At 26.6% G+C, this 7,348-nt stretch overlaps 2 pseudogenes; both read left to right on the plus strand.

The window, feature by feature from the left end:
• Nucleotides 1-1,844: 1,844 nt before the first annotated feature.
• On the plus strand, nt 1,845-2,754 carry LOC112795084 (protein SLE1-like; annotated as a pseudogene).
• Nucleotides 2,755-5,434: 2,680 nt separating this feature from the next.
• LOC112794349 (protein SLE1-like) lies at nt 5,435-6,594 on the plus strand (annotated as a pseudogene).
• Nucleotides 6,595-7,348: the final 754 nt, after the last annotated feature.

Below are 7,348 nucleotides of genomic sequence, written 5' to 3' on the forward strand. Positions count from 1 at the left end.
CAGGGTCCGCAGCACATGAATCAGATGAGCTGTCTTCCCTTACTGGTTTATAGGGCTCATCTTCTGAACTATCATCAGTTTTAGAGGACTCCTCATCAGATGACATCAACATCACTGGGATCTTGCTACCCTGCCCTCTTTTCTGAGCCTTTGTGCCTCCTATCCCAGTGGCAGACCTGAGGCAATACCTCCTATGAACTTTTGTTTGACTTGGTTTCAGGGTGTTCTTGACCTTCTTTTTAATTTTTTGTTCAGACGGCACCTTAACAGATGCTTTTACCCCTTCCTCTCTACGTCGACTCACATTAGCAGTAGGATTCTTTTCATGATTTGGCCTAGAACCATCGTCTGGTGTAGCTGCAACATTTTCCTTAGCTTGAGTCCCAAGGTCCCTTACTTGATCATCAATGTATACCATAACCTCCTCCCCTTCTATCAGTTCAGGTGACGAAACCTGATGTTCAATGTAGATATCAACAAGGCCGGCATTCTGTGAACCCATCTCACACATCTCTCTTAGGTCTGCATCACTATTTAACTTCCTCAATCCCTCCCCTATGCTCTTTCCAGGTACAAGCCACCAGACTTCCTTCATTCTGTCATAACCTAGCTCCTTATAATAGTTTCTCAGGTAAAATACATCCAACCTATCAACCTCAACATCACCTAGGCAGTTTCTGTTGTCCGGATAGTAACCAATCTTTCCATCCACGCCCTTCTCAAAACTTCCTCCATGATGAAACATAATGTCCAGTACTTCATCCATCTGCCAGATAAGTTAACAAACAAATTAAACACATGCAACCTTTCTTTGAGGAAGAAAAAAAAACAGAGCAAACCAAACCCCTGCCTAACAACGTAACCACAAAAACCTAACAACACAGAAATCTAAACAAGACACCAAACGAATATCAACTCTGCTTCAATCAAGACACCACGTGAACAGCCATCATTGAAAACTAAAAAAAAATTTGAACTTCAACTACACATTCTGTATTACTAACCTTGTTGTAGCTGACGATGACGATAGCCTCTGCTTCAACCACTTCGTACCTGTGGCGTACTTCCTTCTCTTGGCAATGAACTCACTCAAGCAATAGCCAGAACGTGCCCTAATGTCACACCATTCTCTGGACGACAGCGAGAGGAAACGTTTGAAGAGAAGTAGGAGAAAGACTGGAGAATGATCAACCCTCTCCCCAAGCAACGTTTCAATTCCCCTCCAAGGCAAAACGACGTCGTGTTGATTCATTAACGCCATTCACGCAAAACAGCGCCGTTTAAGGCTGCCTACGTGGACAATAAGCAGCCAGCTCAGCGCTCCGGCTGCTGAGTCACGCCGGAATTGGGTGGAGGGACCAGAATTTCGCACGGAGCTCAATCTGAAGGGTGCAATTAGAGCATTTCGAAAGTCAGGGGTAACATTGGTGCACGGGCTCAATCTGAGGGACCATTATGGGGTTTCACTCAACTTTTGCTCTTTATCATTTTTGCTATTATCTAACAACTTATATATTATGAACTTCAAAAATATAAACCTTTTATATAAAATATAGTAAAAATTAAAAAACAATGCCAAAAGAATATTTTATATTTAAGTATGTCAAATTTGCATTATTGCAACATCGAAATAACTATATTGCATAAAGACTTGTAATTCAATTCATCGGTTATAAAGTAACTCACTGCATGTTAAATTATCAATTCACATTCCACACGTCAATATAGTAGGAAGGACAGCAAACTAAAAAAGTATCAGGTATATCAGGTATCAGGTGTTACCACTATAAACATCTCTGGAAGAACAAAAATTTTATATGATGAAAAAAAAAATCTGAACCAATATAACAACTCGGCAAAAAAAGCATAAAGAACTTGATGAAAGGGTAAAATAAGGTGAAACCGTAGTTCTTGGTGGTACTGGTGGCAAGAGTCTAAAAGCTCAAGAACACCTTCCTCAAAGGTATGCAATTGATTTGTGTTATTTAAATTATTCTTTTAATAATAATATAAATTCCATTCTAATTTTTTTATAAGAGTACATAATGAATATATAAGATATAAATTTTAATAAATATTTTTAAAATTTTTTATATATTTTTTATGTATTTTTATTATCACAATTGAGTCTAATTAAATTATTATTAATAAAAAAATAATTTAATAATTTAAATAATAATTTGCATTATTTGTATAATCCTTTTTAAGCGTATGTTATTTTATTTAAAAGTTTTTTAATATATCATACTATTAGTTTTTAAGAAATTTAAATGACAAAGAAGAAGAGATAAATTTTTCACGTTTTTTTAATCAATTTTTATGTGAAAATTTTTTCTCTTGTGATGAACAAATCTCAATCCTATATTTAGACTATTAAAAACTCGTTTTAATAATTGATACTATTTGTTTAAGAATCATGAATGCTATTACTTATTACTTTTTGAAAATGAAAAAATGTTTTTTATACTTTTAAGATGATTTTTTTCGATCACATTAGTATCACTTATGGATATAAATAAAAGTATATGAAAGAGCAAAGGAGGCCAAACTAGGAAGGAGCAGCTGGGATCGGAAGAATAATATGAGATGGGTATAAAAGGAGGACAGACTAGGAAGGAGCAGATAGAAACTGCGGGCTACTAAGAAATGGAATGTAAAGGAGGCCTTTCTACCATGGATAAGTCTGGCGAAGAGCATGCTGCTGAGAAAGGCATCGATATTAATGAATCCAAATTTAGCAACGAAGAAAAATAGATATTATTAAGTTGTTGCCTTGATGCATGTTTCCATACTTAGTTGCTAATAATTCGTTGTTCTTATATGTTGTTTTATGTCTGCTGTTTGTGTCGGTTTATCTTCGTTATCCTTCTACTTAGTTGCTAATAATATAGTTTGTTAGGATATATATGTTGTTGTTTTGTTTGTACTGTTTGTGTTTCTTTATCTATAAAGGCAGATGCTATAAAATTGTTGTTTTAATTGTTATTTTCGACTTATCTAAGTTTATCATGTTCAAATGCTACAATCCTATACCTCTTGTCTTCTTTTTTTATTGTAATTTAGTAATATTTTAATTTTTATCTTTATATTAAGGAGATAATTTAAAACGAAGCCAATTTATGTATTTAAATAAAATAAAATTTAAAATTATGTATTTATAATATTTGTAAAATATTATATTTTAATGTTAAATTTAATTTATTGAAATTGCCAACATAAACTGATAAAGACTTACAATTTATAAATAAAAAATATTTAAAATTTAAATAGAGGATATAACATGAAAAAAAAGTTAATACAAAAATGATAAATATATACAACAGTTTATGTACAATAATTTTTTAATTTTTTATTTGATCTATTTTAGTTTTTATGATTAGTAATCTATTTAGAATAAATTATCTTTGTTTCAATGAGCTAGTTATTTATTATTTAATATTAAAAAATGTTACTTTTAAGAAAAATTAAACACTAATATTTTTATAAAAATATATAAAAAATAATAAAATATATTGTATATCAAACATAAAAAATAATATAAAATACACTAATAACTCGACATGTTAACGTAAATTAATATTAAATTAAATTATAAAATTATAATAAATTATATAAGATCTATACAAAATTAGTATATAAGGATATTATTATTTCTATTATATATATATATATAAATATTTTATCAAATGTTATTTTTTGAAATATGTTTAATTTTTTTTAGTATTTTTGTAGTACTCTTAGTATTTTGTTTTAATGCGTTATATTTTTTCACTATTAAAATTAATTTTTTGTGTAATTTGCTCCGTCTAAACAATGAATAATTCATATTATAAAAAAATAATAATAATAAAAATAATATACAGAAACAATAATTAGAAAATTATATAATATTAAACAAAAAAATTATATATTTTATTATTTTTCAATAATTAATTTATCAATTAATTGTGACCAAGAATAAATGAAAAAACCAAAATTAAGTTAATTTTTTTAAATTAAATAAATATAATTAATCACATCAATACAATAATATGGTTACTTTATTTTTATCAAATTAAATTAAATTATTAAGTTAAATTATATCTATTTAAATTATGTAAATTAAATTAAAAAATATACCAATACCATCTAGATTATATAAAAATAAGAGTAAGTTTGCGATTTTAGTGGACGAATTTGTTTCAAATTCTTAAAAACAATAATATTTTTTAAATATTAAAAATAAAATTATTTGATATAAAAATAATTATTTTTTTATTTTATTTCAGAATTTTTTTTCGCATGCAAAAAGATCACAAAATAAATACACATTTTTATTAAGTATTGATCCTATACTTTCCAGCAAATACTTTATATAAATATTTGTTTCCATTATAACCATAAGTATGTGCATATGAAACAAGAACCTTTTAATTTTTAAATATATGTAAGTATTATAATAATATTCTCATAAATTATGCATACAAGTTTATAATGAGATTCTTATAGGGTGTTTATCTCAAACCTCAAAAGATTACTATTTTATTTAGATTGTTTAATATAACTATTGATAAAAATTGTAAAATTCTCGGATAAGGTAAAACCAATAATTAAATAAAATAGTTATTCTATTTTTCTTAAACTCATTTTATTTCACTCATTGAAAATGACTCGGACCAAACAAAGTATAGAACATTTGAATATAATATGTATTTATTGGGATTAAAATTTTTTTATATTTTATATTTTATTTTATTTTTATGTACTGTATATTTATTTTTTACTTGACTTTTATTTTTGTTTTTTTTTATTTGGTTTTAATTTTTTTCGGTCTTTAGTTGCCTTTTTTAAAAAAATTGTTAAAGTAACTTTTGCTCCTTATCCTTTTTGTTATTATCTAACAACTTATATATTATGAACTTCAAAAAACATAAACTTTTTATATAAAGTATAGTAAAAATTCAAAAACAATGTCAAAAGAATATTTTATATTTAAACATGACAAATTTGTATTATTGCAACATAAATACAGATCAAAATAAATATGTTGCATAAAGACTTGTAATTCAATTCATCTATTATAAAGTAACTCACTTTATGTTAAATTATCAATTTACATTCCACACGTCAATATGGTAGGAAGGACAGCAAACTAAAAAAAGTATCAGGTATATCAGGTATCAGGTGCAGGCTAAAAACTCACCCACCGCAATTGAGTTAGTCTCTTTCACTATATATTATATATACGTGTCACTATCATCCCACCTAATAGTGTTATCATTGTGCACGACTTCATTCACGTGTCAATGCATGGAATCGTACACGAGTCAATGCATGCAATTGTACGCGCGTCCTTCGTCTTTACTGGTTCACATGTAATGTAACCCTAGTTGTTTCTAACTATATATAAATCATGCTGCTCTTGTCTTATTTCTCATTCAAATTACGTCTTCAATTACCACTATAGACATCTCTAGAAAAACAAAAATTCCATAGGGTAAAAAAAAAAAATCTGAACCAATATGACAACTCGGCAAAAAAAGCGTGAAGAGCTTGATAAGAGGGCAAAGCAAGGTGAAACCGTGGTTCCTGGTGGTATTGGTGGTAAGAGTCTAGAAACTCAAGAACACCTTGCTGAAGGTATGCAATTGATTTGTGTTATTTAAATTATTTTTTATTAATAATAATATAAATTTAATTCTATCTTTTTTATGAGAGTACATAATGAATACATAAGATATAAATTTTAATAAGTATTTTTAAAATTTTTTATATATTTTTTATGTATTTTTATTATCACAATTGAGTCTAATTAAATTGTTACTAATAAAAAATAATTTAATAATTTAAATAATAATTTGTATTATTTGTATAATCCTTTTTAGGTGTATGTTGTTTTATTTAAAATTTTTTAATATATTGTACTATTATTTTTTAAGAAATTTAAATGACAAAGAAAAATAGACAAATTTTTCATTTTTTTTAATCAATTTTTGCATGAAAATTTTTCTTCTTGGGATGAACAAATCTGAATCCTATATTTAGACTATTAAAAACTCGTTTTAATAATTGATACTATTTGTTTAAGAATCATGAATGCTATTACTTATTACTTTTTAAAAATGAAAAAATGTTTTTTATACTTTTAAGATGATCTTTTTCGATCACATTAGTATCACTTATGGATATAAATAAAAGTATAGGAAGGAGCAAAGGAGGCCAAACTAGGAAGGAGTAGCTGGAATCGGAAGGATATCATGAGATGGGTATAAAAGGAGGGCAGACTAGGAAGGAGCAGATAGGAATTGCGGGCTACCAAAAAATGGGACGTAAAGGAGGTCACTCTACCATGGATAAGTCTGGCGAAAAGTATGCTGCTGAGGAAGGCATCGATATTAATGAATCCAAGTTTACCAACGAAGAAAAATAGATGTTATGAAGTTGTTGCCTTGATGCATGTTCCCATACTTAGTTGTTAATAATGTCGTTGTGTCGATTTATCTTCGTTGTCCTTCTACTTAGTTGCTAATAATGTAGTTTGTTAGGATTTATATGTTGTTGTTTTGTGTGTGTACTGTTTGTGTTTCTTTATCTATAAAGGCAGATGTTATAAAATTGTTGTTTTGATTGTTATTTTCGATTTATCTAAGTTTATCATGTTCAAGTGCTATAGTCCTATACCTTTTGTCTTTTTTTTATTGTAATTTAGCAATATTTTAATTTTTATCTTTATATTAAGGAGATAATTTAAAACGAAGCCAATTTATGTATTTAAATAAAATAAAATTTAAAATTATGTATTTATAATATTTGTAAAATATTATATTTTAATGTTAAATTTAATCTATTTAAATTGCCAACATAAACTGATAAAGACTTACAATTTATAAATAAAAAATATTTAAAATTTAAATAGAGGATATAACATGGAAAAAAAGTTAATACAAAAGTTGTAAATATGTACAATAGTTTATGTACAATAATTTTTTAATTTTTTATTTGATTTATTTTAGTTTTTATGATTAGTGACCTATTTAAAATAAATTATCTTCGTTTCAATGAGCTAGTTATTTATATTGTATATCAAACATAAAAAATAATATAAAATACACTAATAATTTGGCATGTTAACCTAAATGAATATTAAATTAAATTATAAAATTATAATAAATTATATAAGCTCTATACAAAATTAGTATATAAGGATATTATTATTTCTATTATATATATATATATATATATTTTATCAAATGTTATTTTTTGAAGTATGTTTAATTTTTTTTAGTATTTTTGTAATATTCTTAGTATTTTGTTTTAATGCGTTATATTTTTTCACAATTAAAGTTAATTTTTTGTGTAATTTGCTCCG

This window comes from Arachis hypogaea, chromosome 4 (assembly GCF_003086295.3).
Source record: "Arachis hypogaea cultivar Tifrunner chromosome 4, arahy.Tifrunner.gnm2.J5K5, whole genome shotgun sequence".
In the NCBI taxonomy this organism is placed as follows: Eukaryota; Viridiplantae; Streptophyta; class Magnoliopsida; order Fabales; family Fabaceae; genus Arachis; species Arachis hypogaea.